The following is a 17,918-nucleotide window of genomic DNA, read 5'->3' as shown; positions in this document are numbered from 1 at the left end:
GACGGAGGCTGACCAAGCCAAACTCCCCAAAGAGCCGGAAAGAGGAGCTACTCCAACTTATCACTTTTCTGAATCAAAATTTCTGGGCAGTTCTGAGAGCTATGGCACACCCCTACCTGTTCTAGCCTGAGTGGCCCAGTTTGCTTGGGTGTTCATCTCCTGAAGTTTTCATCATAGTCCAAATTGTTACCCAACTTCCCAAAACGTTTCTTATGTTTATTTGTGTGTCCATACTTGTAATATGTAGGATCCTCTCAGGATTGAGGTTCAGAGCAAAGGTCCTTGTTGCCCAGGTCTGAGGGCAGGACTGGTAAACCATATCATGCTGATTATTTGGAGAATTGCCCGGTTCTCAGGGGTTCACTGACTCACTCTGGCTTTTGGACATAACACTTAACATCTCAATAATGTTATTTCTTTCCTGGTCGTTTTAAAAAATAAAAACAGTTTCTACAACTATTATGAGGGTATAAATATTATATATGTTAGTTTTAATGCTTAGAAATCACTTCAAGGAAATCTGAAGTAATTCAGAAAGTTGATGTCATAAGAAACCTGCCCCCAAGATGTTTTACAGAAACTCCTAACATTTGAGTCTAAAATTTTTATTAAATAATGTGTAATTTGCATCCTACTATATGAAAAAACACCTTTCTTGAGTGAATCTAAGTTTAATTCTAAGTTGATGTAACTAGTTGCTTGGTAAAATACATTAAACCTTAAAATAGTAGTTATCAAATGAATTCTCATTTAGTATAATTGGACTTTCTTTAAGATCACAGACTGGACCATTGTGTGTGCGGGTGGAGCTGAGTAAGACAGCCACCTTAAGACATAATAATAGTTGTAATAATGAGAATAGTAATATTTCAAAAGCTCTAAACATTTCTTATAAGTTACAATGTTAGATATATTAAGTTTTCATTTAAAGATGGCATATTAACACATATGCTAACCTTAGCTTTTTTGAAAGGTTGATTCTAAACAATAAAAATGTCAACATACTTACTGAGTTCCTATTTAGGTTAAGGCATAGTGCTGAGTGTTAAGGGGATATACAAAGACAGGGAAAACAGTTCTTGATCCTAAGAAAAATATACTGTGACAAATATATAAATTAGTATTACATAACCCTAAGTCCAATTAATGTGTTTATAAAATCTCAAAAAGCTTTTTTGTATGTACTGTCATCCTGAAAAATACATAACCATTCCATATTATTAATCATTTTACAGATAAGGTTATGACTTGATTGCTGGTACAAGTTAGCAAAAGAGAGGCCTGACGTTGGAGCCTTAAGTCTTGGATTCCAAACTGAGTGCTTTTCAATCATGTGATGCTTTCTCTTTCAGATGAGACACAGTGAATCTTACAGGGCAAAATATTTTGGTTCTGGCGAAACCTCTGTTCAGCTGATGACAGTGGATGTTAGAGAAATCAAATTTATTTTAAGTCTAAGCAATGTATTATTAAATAATATTGTCATCAATTATGAACCTTATAAATGAGACAGATTATCTGATCTGCTTTCTAAATGGGAGCTGACTAGTCTTAAGGAATTTCTCAGGCATGAGTTGAGGGTGGGTGAGGGTTCATTTGTTCTGTAGGGCTATGTTTTGTGAAACAATTACTACAGGGTCTGCAGTTTGTAAGTGCTCAATATATAATAGCTATTATTATTTTTTAGCTCCTTTTGAGTTCACAAGAGAGTCAAGTAAAGCTTCGGCTCAAACAGAAATACCAGACAGTAGACACCAAGCTCCCTGCCCAGCAAGGCAAGGGACAGATATCTCACAAAGTGCCTCTTGCCCAGGGCCAGGGACGTTTGCCAGGGAGCTTGCTGGTGAGAGACTTGTTGCAGTAATTGTCCTTAGAGGTTCTAATTCATCATGAATTCTTAACTGCCAGAAGGGAGAAAGACAAAAGAAAGGAGGAAGAACACTTAACATACTGTGCTAATGATTGCCTGATTCTGTCTGGTGTTGCCTTCCACCTGGTAAGGGAGGGAAGTTTCAAAGCTGGCACCAAGTTCACACAACCTGTGCCCGGAACTGCAGGGATCACCCATCTTTATCCAGTAAAGAAACAAATCAACCTCAGGGAATCTCAGTTCTGTTATTTTACAAATAATTTTTTTTTGTGGCTGTAATTGTATTTTCTCTTTTTCTGTTGATTTCTGCAAGGCACGCTCTGCTTTGCTCACAGTCAGTAAACTTCCTCATGTTTGATTTTGTCAGTGTCCACCCTAGACCGTGACCTTCCAATGTAGAGGCCAGTGTATTCTTTTCATTTCAGTCATCCTCCGGCCCTATGATGATGCCATGCACATAGCACTTAACCAATGAATGATTATAATAATATTAAGTTACATACACAAGGAGTCCAACTGATAATCTCATGAAACTATTTAGACATTTAAAAAAATAATTGAGTGAGCATGGTTCTGTTACATAATCCAACTATAAATACTGTAACAAACACTGGAAGCAATCCACTGAAAATTGAAAAGAAGCCCTGGCATTGTAAGCATAGTTTTCAATTTGTAGATTCTACAAAGATCCGAAGATTATAAGAATAGATAGAACAATTAAGCTTTGTCCTGATAAATCGGCCTCAAAACTTAGAATCAGACGTTTTCTAGTGGCTGGAGTACTCTCTGTAGGATGTAATTTTGCTTGTTTTGAAACGACTAAATTCTTCACGTGACATGTGGGAGTTGATTTTTGGACCATTATGTTCTAGCTGGTAAAAGAACATAATACATTAAACCGCATGTGAAGTTTTCTATAAATAGTTCCTTATGTCATATTTGTAGGACAGAGGCCTGCAAATGGAAGTTTGATTTCATAATTACGTGTGTATATGGTTTATACTGGATCTGTGCAACATAAAAGTTTATCTTCAGTTCATGCTGGACTGTCAGTCAGTATTTTCCTCTCGCAGAGAACAATTTAGTCTGTTGCATGTTAACCAGTTGGCTACGTCTTCTTAACTGCTAATTGGTGTTAAATAAAACACTGATTTCAGTTAAACAAATGACTTATTTGAGGCATGTTGAAACAGTTCAACTTGTTTTTACATTAGAAAGCATTTATTTCAACCTTATTTTCAGAATTTTTTTTTCACTCTAAATCACTGTTCAAGATTATTAGAATACTGCACAGATTATAAAGGTAGAACATCAGGTAAATGATACTTCTTCCCCACTCCTTTTTCATTTTTATGCTCTCTCTCTTTACTACCTTTGACTTTTAGAACACAACAGTGTTTGGTACATAGAAAATATTTACTAAATTTTCATCGATTGAATTAATCAACAAATGGATCCTAACAAAGAACATCTATCTGCCGACAGGTTTTTCTTTGGAAGATGAAATGTAATGATATTTAAGTTGGTAATTTGATGTCACTCTGTCCTTTATTTTTGAGGATGCTTTATTCTGTCCTCTTGAAAGAGAATGGAACCACACCAAGGCTTCCTGTCCAGATGCAAATTAGGTAGGGTACTGGTATTCATCCAGGTTCTGATCCAGTGCAGCAGAGTCTTACGTGAGCTATGCTCAGATTGTTGGATCAAGGCATCCTGGAAAAGGATCAAAACTTTTGGGAGAATAGCTCGGTGTAGTAGTGTATGCCAGGAAACATATACAAGTGGTTCTAATTTTCCAATATTCATTTTCAGTGTTCCCATGATTACAAGGTAAATTGAGAAGCAAAATAATTACAAGGCAACATAATTCATTAGTGAACCGACCACTTATAAAATTAGTCTGAATTCAAATTTCCCTTCTCCATTGTGTTTATATGGTCAGTGTTTTGTGAAGCATTGGCTGCTTGCAACAGTATATAATGCAGTGTGGAGCAAACTGATGACAAAGTAAAATTGGCAACATCAAGATTTTATGAAACCAATAATATGATGCTGGACAACTGCTGAAATCCAATGCCAAACTATTACCCAGTAAAGATATAATGGATTTAGAATAGACACATGAGTGAAAAAAACCCACTAATTCTAAGAGTAAACAAACAAAATGAATGAAGTGTGTATGTGTATGTCTGTGTGTGTGTGTGTGTTTGGATGAGGTAAATTTTGGGACAAAGTTGTATGAGAGAACAGTAGGTGTCTCAAAAGAGAACATTTTGACTATCAAGGAATTAAAATACCAGACAAAATGCTGATGAATCTTTTTGTGCACAAAAATATGATTTTCAAGGGGTAATTTAGCCTTGAAAGTCAAATGTGATGTAAAGGCTGTAAATTTGTGGTACCATAAAACTTCATCAGAAAAATTACTACCCAGTAAATGAAGACAAATACGTATTTGATTCATTCATTATTCAAATATTAGGCTCATTTTGGTAATTACTCATTTTGTTAAATACAAAATAGTTTGAAAATTTTAGCTTCATTTTAAAATAGAAAATCCAAATTAAACCATTAAAAAAATTGAGTGCCCAATTTGAGTGGTCATTTTCCAGTATTGTTTATCCTTAAATAGCAAAAGATCTTATCTTTCTAAGCAGGATGCTGACAGTATCCAAAGATATGGACAACAATATGGATATTCTCCTACAGTTATCAATTTCATAAATTTCACATTGATTGAATACTTTTATCTAACCTACCATAAGTATTCCGGTTTTGTTGATTGACACAAAATGTTCATTGTAGAATTGTTTTTCCTCCTGTATAAAATCCAGTCAAGAATCAGCTTTTGCGTTTAGTTTTGGTGGGTTGGCCTTCTTAATCTGAAACATTTTCATACTCTTTCTTTTTCATATCAGCATTTTTGAAAAACTCTCTCTCTCTTTCTCTCATTTTCAGCCTTGCTCCTCATTTTGGGATTTGGGTGATATATCTCATAATTAGATTCTGATTATGAGTTCTTGACTAGAGAGATACCAAAGTGATACTGTATCTTGCTCTGGGATTCACATTTGGAGGCATGTGATGATGATGATCTGTCCGTTAGTGATGACAGTTTTGATCAATAGGTCAAGGAGTTGTCTGGTTTCTCTACTCTATGGTTACTGCACTTTCTTTACAACTAGTAAGTGCTCTGAAGGGTAGTTCTTACTAGTTCATACTAGTAAACCATTATTTTGATATTTTCCTGGAAACAAAAGGTCTTCCTCCCTACTTCCTGCTTATTTATCTGTTTATCTTTTTTAAATTTATAATTTATTATTATTCATTATTTTGATGCTCAGAGTGACCCAGATTTTGCCGGTGAGAGACCATTCAAGCTGGTTCCCATATCCTTGTGACAGGCTTACATAATTTTTTGATCGCTTCCTTACTTTCTGATACAGCAAGATGTTCTAGACCCATCTTCCAACCCAAATGCTTCAGCCCTGCAGTCATTTTTGCAAGGAACCCAGGATTATTTTAAGTGGGGAATAATAATAAAGAGATAATCTCTGGTCATTGTATGCTAATTTTTATTGTGATGTCTTTACTTCTAGGCTCCTTCAGTAGCCAGAACTAGGAAAATACACACACACACACACACAAACTTACATATATATACATTCTCATGTGTACATATACTGACATGCATACATATCCATGCACACATACATACTGTAAAAATCGGGAGTTTGCACAGGAACATACAATTCCAATCAATTCACAGAGGTTTTTTTCCTTTGTCTTCTCCATTTCGTGTGTGGTGGATCTTTTCTTCTACAGTGAGAGCTCTGGCTCCCAACCGCATTAAAACATTTGCTCAATCCTATAATAGATCTAAAATCGTTTCAGAATCACTTCATCCATAATTATTAATCATGTAACTCTGACCATACTAGCTTTTTTTTTTTTTCTAATTCTGATCCAGCAGAAGTATGCTTTATTACTTTTATTTGAAAATGAACTGCTTTTTCATCTTTTGGAGAGGATATATACTGGCACCCATCTGTTATTGCTGGTTTTAGATTAATTTTGTATTGACAGGGAAAATACCTCCTTCCTCATGTATCAGAATTTATATCAAACATTTTTTAAGTAACTCTGAGGTATCTGTAGAAAGGAGTGTTAGACATAATTAAATTATAATACAGATTAGAGACCACAGCAGGACTTACCCAAGTAGCCTTCCTCTGTTTATTACCATATTCTCAAACCACTACTTCACTGAATGTTCCTTCATCACTTGCACTATCTTTTCAAAGTTACCTGTGAAGAACTAGAGAAAACCACAGTATTAAGAGTAAAGACCATCCAATCAGACAAGTCTAGTTTTGAGGCCCTAACTTACCACTTACTAGATGAGTGACTTCTCTAAGCAACCATATATACAAACCTAGTTGAAAGACTTGTTCTGTGGATTAAATGAATAATTAATGTAACAGTGCTTAGCATAAGGTCTGGCAGAAATGAAGAGTTTAATGATCACCAGTATTATTCTTATCTAAAAGGGTATAATATCTGCATATATAGTTTAATCCACCAAAAATCTCAGCACCTTACTATAAATTGTGACTCTGTAGTTTCCCATTTTAACTGTATTTCAGAGTGGAAATTTACCAAGTATATTGATTGCTGTATTTTTTAATTCACACAGCCTTTCATTAAGAGATGTGACATGGTCAGTTTTTAATTTCTTTTGTCTATTAGTTTATCATAAAATAACTCTATCGTTTGCAATTGCTCAAAACTATAAGATTGCCTAATTCTTAACTAGCATATAGATTCATTGTTCTTCAAATACATTCCAATAAAGAGATGATCTTAAAAATAAAAAGGTTGTAAAGTCTAAAAAAAGAAAAGCTTTTGAAAGGTAGAGGTGAGAGGAAGTCAGTCCATAAAATGCTGACCTTTCATCAAGTACTGATTTTTCTGCTTTCCTGTGGGAGCATTAAAGAGGGAGTGATCTCATAGATTTCAAATAATGTCATGACCTGTAGCTTCCGCCCCATATTTCTGCCAATTATGGAGACTTCCCTATCATCCTCAGGATGTGCTTACCTGTTTTCTTATGCTAGGTTGACAGCTTGTTCTGTTCCCTTGGCCTTGACCTTGGCTTTGACATCCACAGGAGGTAGGCAGGCTGTCAATACAGAATAGACTGACATCAGAATAGTGCAGAGACCTTCTGGCAGCTAGAATCTGGGACAACTTTGGCAGCTTCTGCAGATTTGTATTTTCCATGTGATTATTCAGCTGGCTCCCCCCATCCTAAAATGTTAGAAGGCATCCCAATGCAAGAGGGCTAATACATGTAATTAGAGAGGCGTGGTTTTTGCTTTTCCCATCCCATCTGCAACAGCTTGAGTACCACGGCATTACTCATTTGGAGTCATAAGTCCTGACCTGCTGGATACCCAAAGGGCTCAAAGGCTAGGGGTGGACAGCTTGGAAGGGAGCCAACATTGCTTCTGACCTTGGGTGGTCAAATCAGCCCAAACAATATTTATATTCTGCATCTCCCATTTAGAAAAAAAAAAAAGGATTTTAAAAGACTCCACTTTTATGTGTTTCCATGTGACCCACTATTTTTAGCTATGTTTACTTTTTTTTTTTACATTTTTAAATTTAGGGAGCAGTATAAGTGTAACAATATAGCATAGCAAATTAACAGTTCCCAAAAAAGACTCAAAAAGTCAAAAATATGAAAATGTATATTGGAAAAATACTCTTTAGTTATTTCCATGCTAATAATAGAATACATTAATGTTCATTGTTAATAATTATGAGTAAGACAAGTTAAAAAAGTTCAGAAGAAATGAATTTGCAACCTTTTTGTTTCTGGAAAATTGCTCCCCCCTAATTGGCTTTATAATTTGGGCAAGTTGGTATTCTGAACAAATCAGGTGGTACCTAAAAACAGGTGTAGATAAGATCATTGTCTTCGAAATTCTATTTAACAAAAACAAGAAAATTGACTGAGTTACAAAAACCAAATGATGAATAAAGCTTCCCGACAATGCCTCTATTCATGTTCTTGATACTGAGGGAAACTTCCCAGAATATTTTCCCAGTGGTGACATCACACCTGAATGCTCTCCTGACCCTCTGTCCTCCACAATCATAACCACAGTGGTGTCTGGAAATGGAGAAAAGTTGTATGGAGGGAGAGAAGAAAGAGGGAGGAAGAGAAAGAAGGAAGGAAGGAAAAAAGGAAGGAGAGGCAAGAGGGAAGGAGGGAGAGATAGACAGAGAGAAAGAGGGAGACAGAGAGAAAAAGACAAGAAAACTGATGAAGAAGACAGAATAAAGGCATAAAAATGGAATAGAGGAAAGAGTACAATGAAGTAGTTTTATTTTGTACTCACCAAGAATTTTTTTCTAAAGAAATGTAAAGCAATGTCATGAATAACTAGCAACAAAATTACCTGTACTCTGCCCTCTTAACTCCTCTCTCCCCTACAACTTCTGCTCTTAGGATTTCTTGTCTCAGTAATAACAACCTCATTCTTCCAATTGTACTGTTGGGAGGGAGACCTTGGGGTCATCCCTGCCTCCTGTCTTTCTCTCACATCCCACATCTGCAAATCCTGTTGGCTCTATACTCAGAACAAATAACTAGTAGCTTATGATTTCTCTTTGCCTCCACTGATGTCACTTTGCTAAAAAGTACTATCATATTTTGCCTGGATTTTTGCTTTAGCTTTTAACTGGTTTCATGTTTCCATCCCTGCCAACCATCAGTCAAAATCTCAATGAAGCAGCAGGAGACATGCTTTTAAAAACATCGTGTCACTCTTTTGCTTAAAAAAAAAAAATAAATTTCCCATGTCAGAGTGAAAATCAAAGACTATACTACAGTTTGTGAGGTGCTGTCTGTTCAACTTCTGTACCTCCAGCCCCTGCAACCACATCACAACTAATTACCTTTCTGAACTCAACTGCTACCATGCTTCCCTTTCCTCTTGCTCACTCTGTTAGCAGTTCCTCCAACATACCAAGTATGTTCTTGCATCAGAAACTTTGCACATAATACGGCCTATGTGCACTCTGAAACTCATCCTCAAGTTTGTTCAGTTAACTTTGTATCACTGAAGTCTCTCCCGATCATCCATTCATCAATATCTAAGATACATGTTTTACTTATTTATTTGTTTGTTATCTGTCTTCCTCCACTAGAAAAATATGAGAGTAGAACTTTGCCAGTTTTATTCCTCAATTCCCAGGACCTAGAATTGGTTGGATTTAAGACAGGTAGCATATAGCAAGTAGTTATTCACTGAATAAACTGATGAATGATAAGGCTGAAGAAGTTAGATTAGAATAGGAAAAACTGGACGTAGGGAAAACTGGAAAGGAAGATTAGTTCAGTTTGCTCTCCCTCAGTCTGTTTTCCACTTTCTTACTCCTCTCCTGGGAGGCTGGTAGCTGGGTGATGAAAAGAACATGGAGTTTAGAATCAGAAAGACTTGGGAGTGATCCTTAGAGACATCGGACAGGTTGTTCCTCATTCTGAGACTTTGTTGTTCAAACATTAAATGGTGCTAAGAATATAAATTGTCTAGTGCAGTTTTTGGCAGAGATCCTCTCCATTTCCTTTAGATACTGGGGACCACTTCTGCACATGCCTGCCCAGGTTCTGTGTGCTTCCTTAGGGCTACTAAAGCTGCTGCGTGTGTGTTGTTAGAGGCAGAAGTACCTAGGAGTTTATATCCACCCACCCTCACCTCAAGGTCCTTAGATGTTGACTGACTTGTGTGGGGATATAGAAGTTCCGTTTCCTTGCCTCTGGTTTGGATAAACTCTGAGATCCCCTCCAGAATAAGACTGAAGCTTCCCTTCATTCAGAATTTTACCTGAATTTGCAAATGTCCCTCGGTTCTTTCCCTTCCCTATCTTGCTTCCAGCACTTCCTTATGTTTTTCCTGGAAGTGCTTCCTCAATAAGTGACTTACACACAAATCTTGATCTCAGGGCTGCTTTGGGGGAACCAAATCTAAGAATTTTCCAATAATAAATGTTGGGAGGAATCATTGATAAGTTAGAACCCAGTGGTTACTTCATGCTTGTTTTCAATCTAAAGAAAGCGTTCCTAATCCTAAAGCATTAAGTAATTAAGATTCTCAACAATTTTGTATAAGAAAAGAGTGTCACACCCATCAAGGGGACTTGAATTTTCAACATTGGAATCACTTTTCCTCATTCTCCGTCATGTTGATAAGATCGAGGCAGATAGGTTTGTATTGTGTGTTTATTTGCTAGTTCTGTTTGCTGTAACACTGTGATTTTAAGAGTCAGTCTTCTAATACTCAGTTGATTACTTTATTTCTTAGTGTTGCTCTTTTTCCCCTTTCCAAGAAGGCCATCTTCACCTGTCCCCAGCCCACTCACTCCTCAATCTCCAGGCCATTCCCTCCTCTATAAAACGCAGATAATACAGCTGACACACTCCTTTCTCTAGTTCTTTCTGTACTAATATTCCTTGTAATAGAATTTAGCATACTTTCCAACACGGTTTCTTTCTCTTACTTTTTCAAGTTTTGTTTCTCTCCTATGTCTCACTAGATGACAGCTAAAATGTGAAAAGAGACTTTTTTGTTTCTGTTTTTTTAAATTTCAATTTTAATTTTGAGATAATTACAGATTTACATATATGAAATGATACAGAGATCTCATATCCCCTTTACCATTTCCCTTCACGGTAATATCTCGTAAAACTCTTTCAATATCACAGTCTGGATATTGGCATTGACAGAGCCGACAATAGAACATTTCCATTACCACAAAGATCTGTCATGTTGTCCTTTCATAACCATCCCCATTTCCCTCCCACCCCTACTTCCTTCTTAACCCCTGGTAATCAGTAATCTATTCTTCATTTCTGTAATTTAGTAATTTCAATTATAATACATAAGTGGAAGTGCACAGTATTTAACCTTTTGGGTTTAGCTTTTTTTACTCAGTGTAATTCTGTGGAAATTCATTCAGTTTTATTTCTTTCTTTTTGATTGGTATTCACTTTGCCTTTTTGGCTTCTTTTTTCTTTTTCCTCTTTTTTTTTTTTTTTTTTTTTTTTTTTGCCTTTGCACTGGCTGGAACTTCCAGCAGTATTGTTGAATAAGAGAGAGAAGAGCAAACATGCTTGACTTCCCAATCTGACAGGGAAACATTATTCAGTCTTTTATCATTAAGTACAATGTTAGCTATATTTTGTTAATATTTCCTTTTCATAAATTGAGGAAACTTTTCTCTATTTCTATTTTTCTGAGAGATTTTATTATGAGTGGGTACTGAATTTTGTCAAATGCTTATTTTGAATTGCTATGATCATATGGTTTTTCTTTTTATCCTGTTAATATAAGAAATTACAGTGATAGATTTTTGAAATAATCAACAATCATTCATGGAATAAACCCCACCTGGTCATGCTGTATAATTCTTTCTGTAAATTGAATAATTAAATTTGCTGAGAACTTATGTTTCCATATTCATGAGACATGTTGATCTGTAGTTTTATTTTTTGTACTGTCTTTGTCTGACTTTGGTATCAGGGTAATATTAACTTTATAAATGAATTGAAAAGTATTTCCTTCTCCCTCTGTTTTCTGGAAGAAATTGTATGGAATTGATGTTAATTCTTTGAATATTCAGGAGAATTCTCCAGTGTAACCATCTGGGCCTGGAGATCTTTCTTTTGGGAATGTTTATAATCATAAATTTAATTTCTTTAATTGTTACAGAGCTATTAAAATGATGAATTTAATATTTGACAAGTTGTGGTAGTCTGTGTTTTGAGGAAGTATCCCATTTCATCTGTGTTGTCAAATTTATGTGTGTAGAGTTATGTCTAGCAACCTTTGATTACTCTTTTGATGCTGCCGGGTCTGTAGTGATATTGCCTGCTTCATTCCCAGTATTGGAAAGTTATGTCTTCTCTCTTTAATTTTGGTAATGTTGCTGGAGATGTGTCAATCTTATTATTTTCTCAAAGAACCAGATTTTTATAGCATTGATTTTTTTCAATTGTTTTTCTGTTTTCAATTTCACTGGTTTCTGCTCATATCTTTATTATTTCCTTCCTTTTTCTTGCTTACAGTTTAGCTTGCTCTTTTTTTTTTTTTTTAGGTTCTTGAGATGGGAGTGTAGATGACTGATTTGAGACTTTTTAGCTTTTCTAAGTATATTTCCCTCTCAAGACTGCTTTAGCTATTCCCCACAAATTTTTATGTGCTGTATTTTAATCTTTATTCAATGCAATATTTTTTTTTGAGTTTTCCTCTTTAAACCATGGAATTTTTTTAAAGGTATGTTGTTTAGTTTCCAAGTGTTTTGCAAATTCTGTTATATTTTTGTTATTGGTTTCTAGTTTAATTTCATTGTAATTAGTAGAGATATTGTGTGGTTTTAATTTTTTAAGGTCACTGACGTTTGTCTTATGGCCAAAGATAGGGTCTAAATTGGTATTTGTTTTGTGGGCACTTGAAAAGAATGTGAATTCTATTGTTTAGTCAACTGTTCTATCAATGCAGTTATATCCTCTTGCTTGATGGCCATTGAGTTCCTCTATACCCTTGATGATTTTCTCTGTAGTTATTCTTTCCTTTTTTAAGAGGGGAGTTGGAATCTCCATATAGAATTGTGAAGTTGTCTATTTCCCCAGTTCTGTTAATTTTTGCTTTATGTATTTTGCTTGATGCGTATATATTTAGGATTGCTATGTCTCTTTTGTGAAACTACCCTTTTATCATCATATAAAATCACTCGTTGTCTCTGATAATTTGCTTTGCTTTGATGTCAAATTTGGCCTTTGTTGTTGTACGTGGGTAGTTTTTCTTTGGTGTTTTCCTGGAATAAAGTGATTATTGTCTGAAAAATTTCTGCTTTCCTGCACGTTCTTTGGCTAGAGAGAGAATATGCTTTTGTTAAAGTTTTTTGTTGTTTATTTGTATGTACCTGTTTGTGTTTTTGGATTGCAGTCTCTGAAATGCTCAGTCTGAGATATACGAAGTAAAGAGAAAACTTAGGGAAGTACCATAACCCTTTCTTTGGGTTCAAACATTTCTAGCTATTCTGCCTTCTTCTATCTTTCAGAATCTCCTCATGTTTGTTACTTGTATAATATCACGGGTTTTGGTTTTTTTTTTTCAGTAATATTTAGGAAGGAATAGGAAAAGTATGTTTATCTTCCTGGGATCAGAAGTCAGAAGAGATTTTGTTGTTGTTGGGTATTTTGTATCATACACAATTTGAAGTATATGTGAATAATTCAATAACTGCTAATTTCATTATTGGTAAGTTGAAATAAATACATAAAACAAATTAGAAATACAGTAAACTGTCATCTAATATATAGTGATGAGATAAATGCTTTGGGATATAGTTTGGTAAATCATGGGCTTAAACCAAAAATAGTCACAGCCATGATATTATAAACTAGACAGCAGATGATACTCTAAGGTGCCCCTTATGTCAGTGTTTTAAAATAGTAGATATAATCATTTTTAAAGTTTATAAATATTTGGGTTTTCCACTACTAAATCCATACCTTCTGCCAAACCACAGAATTCTTCTCCATGCCCTGAGGAAAATTTATTAAGTGGCAGTTCTTATTAAGGTAACTGTATTCTAGCTTCAGAAAAGCTATTTAGGGGCAAGAAAGACCTTTGCCAAGGTGTCCAGTAAAAATTTGTTCCTGTAATTTTATGTGGGACAAGCATTTGGTGCCTAGGTCACATTAAGACTTATTTTAAACTCTCAGAATGACTGGGAAGGAATTTTGACTTTTCGGTGTACACTTAGATGAGATGAGCATTGCTAGGAGAAACTTTTAATGATACTTTATATTTATGGATATAATATTTGGAAACTTCTATAATGTAGTTTTAAAATGAGTTCTGTTCTTACACTTGTCATTCTAAGTAAGTGAGCTGCCTCATGTATTGTTCTGGTTTCCATAAAACTGCTTAATAAGTTAAGTGCTTATAATTTGTGGGACCATGTAAAAGAGAAAGAGAACAGTAAAAAAATTAACAGAAGGAGAACATAGCTTCCTAATTATGTTCAAAAAGTGATATTGTGAGATTCAGTCTAAAATAGAAAAATCTGTGTTTTTTGTTTAAAAGCTTCTCCTTCTGTTAATCTGTGATCTATGAGGGATAAAACATACCACAATGGGAAAGGAAGGGGATCAGGTTTTGAAACAAGTAGGCTCTTTAACCTAGTGCTTAACCAAAATGTGTTAATTTGTGTTACATGATTTGTGTCATAACGTCCCATGTGTTGCACTGAGTTGTTACCAGAGACTGAGAATATTCCAGTTTACATTTAATAAGTCAAGTGTAAGCAGATATCATATGGCATAAATCCAAATTTCAGTGTATTATTGGTACCATCATCATCTGGTTGATAATTTTTTAATAGTGATGTAGTATACTGCCTTAGCTCATTAAGAGTGGGGCAGTTTGATTTTTTATAAATGTAGAGAAGCTGCAAAGAGATATTGATATATTGTGTAATATCTTTTCAGTGTTTCTCACACTTATTGATTGTAGCCTCTCAAAAAGCTCTCAAATAAGGGAGTTTCTGCATATTTACTTCTAAATTAGAGAGGATGCCTTGAGATACATAGTTAAAAGTGACCCCAAAACTGGGCTATCAATAAAAAAATCTAGGATGTAGCCCTAGATATCATTAATCCAGATTTCTCTTACTCCTGGAAAAAAATCACTTAAACTTATTATAACCCAATCACCTCATCCACAAAATACAAAAGCTGCCCTAGATCAGTGATACTCAAATCAGGGTCTTGGTCTAAATTTCGCAGCGGCATGTCAGGGCTGCCTCAGGACATTGGGGTTTTGGGCTTCCAAACCAAAGTAGCGTTAATTCTATTTGGTTATAGATCAAGATTCTCTATAAAATTTAATTAAAAATAGGTTCTACTTTAAAAACCAAAGTTATAAAACCATGTACAAGATTCTTTCTGATTCCTCCCTGCTATGTGTTTACCTGATTTACCAAAGATTGTAGAGGGAGATACTGATAGGTCAAAAAAATAAATTCTTTATACCAGAACAAAGAGTCTAGATTTTTAATTTTTTATTTAGAATTGTAAAAGTAAGTTTTTTATGTTTAGTTTTGGTTTTGTTTTTTCAGTAACAGGAAAACAATAGTGCTTCATTTTAACAATGAGCAGAATTAGGGCCAGACAATATTTATGGCTTGACCTTACGTTATTTTGAATCAAAGTTCAAGATATATATAAATCTTGGATTCAGGGTGATTTTAATCAAGGAGTAAAGAAAATTTTATTAAAGGTTACCAAGAGCTTAGCAGTGTATATCTTTAGGAAGAATAGCATGCCTCTGAGAATAGTTTCTTCCTAAAAGGGACCAGGGCTTTTTGGAGAAGTGGCTGACTCCATTGGAATGAGGCAGGAAGTATATGGGTTAACCTGGAACGTCCTGTCACACCAGAAAGCACACAGACAGACTGTCAGACTGTTGAAGGCGTGACAAGAGGACTTGAGAGCCATTCTGAAGATGTGCTTACTGGTCGGTAATGGAACAACGTGAACAACAACAAATAACTACAGTGGATTGAGACACTGCAAATATATGTAAGTCTATGAACTCATAATCATTGCCTACTTCCCCATCCCACTTCCCCTGCCAAAACAAACAAAACCCTTGTTGCTCACTTCTAGAGGATTCTAGTGAACTAATTTATTATTTTGATGACTGGTAAATAAAATGAAAATTCAGTCATAATTCAAAAAGTATTAAAGGACAATTGAGGAAATTTGAATGCTGGCTGGGTGTTTTGAGATACTCAGAAGTTAGTGTTGTGGATATATTACACAATATTCTTTACTTTTGAATATATGTGAAATTCAGTGTAATGTAATTTAAGAGGCAGTATTAAAATTGAAAGTAAGACTCTGTTCTTAACTAAAATTCTAATGCTGAGATATTGTCACTCCTAGAGTCAGTACAATGTCTCCACATATAGGTGATTCTTAGAAGGTCCATCAGACCATCCCCAAACTGTGAATTAAGCTGGTAGTATAAAACATAATAGATGCAAAGATATCTTCAGTCTGGCAGTAGACTCTTCCTTTCCACATTGCCTCTTTTATTCTGGATGCCAAAGATTCTTCCTGCCTATTTGCTAAAGTAAGTAAGGCTTACGATTTTCTGGGAAGAACTGGGGGTGGTGAGATGGATGACAGTGCGATGAAGGTAGTTACACAGGCCAATTCAGCCACGTGGTCTCAAGAGCAGGAAGTCCTCCTGTTCTGGGCAAAGGCTGATGTACATGAAGCTGTCCATGGCCCCACAGTGAGGAGCTAATGGGGCCCCTCAGCGTGGACGTGCTCTGACTTTTCCTCAGGTGCTAAGGATGGTCTCAGCACTGGCTCTTTTCCGTTTTTGTACTGTCTCCTAAAACACTTGGCAGCCCCCAGAAACTGGCCCTGATTCTCTACACTGAGTCATCACATGTCAGAACCCTCTTCTCTAACTCAGGTTCTCCAGAATTAGGTGGGCTTGGGGCAGAGTGGTAGTTCTGAGACACAGCACTTTAACTCAGCTTCATGAAAAACGAGTTGGAGGTATAGATGCCAAAGCTGTGTTTAGTCTGGTTAAGAAAGGAGAGAGGGTATTTCACATCGGGGGAGTAGCAAGAAAAAATCATGTAGGATGCCAGTAACTAAGAGCAGCTTTGTGTTATTTGAACATAAAGTATGAGTCAGGAACAAGGGGATAGGTCACACGCTTATGGTTTTTGACCAAAAAAGATCTGGAGTAAGAGTGGCATGGCTAGATTTGTTGTTCGGGTAGTTTTCTCTGATCGTGTGAAAAATGAACTCCAAGAAGCAAGACTAAAGCCCTGGCAGAGCTGTTATGGGCCTGAACGGGAAGAGGGCTAAGGAGAGAGGAGAGGAGGGGAGAGTTTTGAAGAAGAAATTTGATGGGCAGGAGTCCAGAAAGAGTCGAGGAATTCTGCAGGCTCTCATCAATGCCTTTCCCTGACCCCCTCATCATTGCTGGCAAGAATGAATAAGAGGATTTAGATTTTTTCCTGGCAGGAAACTCTCCCCCCCGCACCCACCCTCCTTTCACTGCCAACGTCACCACCATTATCTCTGTTGACACCATCAGTAAAAATCTCATTAGGCCCTTTATCCGCATTTGCATCAGTCATCACAAGAAGCCCAGGGACTCCCAGGTCATTCTTCATCCCTAGATTCTAATCCCCATCTGGCTCCTTGAGCGGTGAGCCACTGCTCTTCCTTCTGGCTCTCCCTCTGCTCTTTTCCCAAGATTAATTTTTCCTCCAAGCATTTCTGACATATTGTATATTTTACTTACTTATTTGATTGTCTCACATCCTCACCCACCTCTAACTCTCCACCAGTGTGCACCAATGCAGAATGTAAGCTTTACAATGACATCAATTTTTGTCTATTTATTCATAGTTATTTCTCCAGTATTTAGGACAGGATTGGGCACAATACACATTTGTTGAATGAGTAAGTTTCAAAGTAAAAACAGTGCTTGTCTAACAATTGTACTTTGAGGGCAAGGAAAAGAGAGCAGTTGAGACTGACTTCAGTTTTTTGGCTTAGATGACCTGATAGTATAATTTTAAACATTTGATAAAATCAGAAGTAGTTTTCTTCCATATACTATACTAATTTTGGCTTCTTTATTTTAGGCAGAGAGCATTCCCCTGGCAATTTGTAAACACTTCATGTTTTATGTGTTGCAAACAGTGAATTTTTTTTGGAAAACATCACAGAAATTTAAGCATGCCTATTTTCAGCATGATAGTCTACAGAAAGAGTTTTCTAATCCCATCTCCCAAGAATGTGAAAAAAAATATTATTTGTATGTTATGTATCAGGGCAAAGCTATGAAGATAAATTTGTCCAAATACTCTCCTGGAACATTGGCATCAGTGAACAAGAATAAAATAAATAAAAAGAGATTTGGAATTGGGAAGAGAA

Source organism: Camelus dromedarius, chromosome 3, assembly GCF_036321535.1.
Source record: "Camelus dromedarius isolate mCamDro1 chromosome 3, mCamDro1.pat, whole genome shotgun sequence".
Taxonomy (NCBI): Eukaryota; Metazoa; Chordata; class Mammalia; order Artiodactyla; family Camelidae; genus Camelus; species Camelus dromedarius.
Note: the sequence above shows the minus strand (reverse complement) of the source record.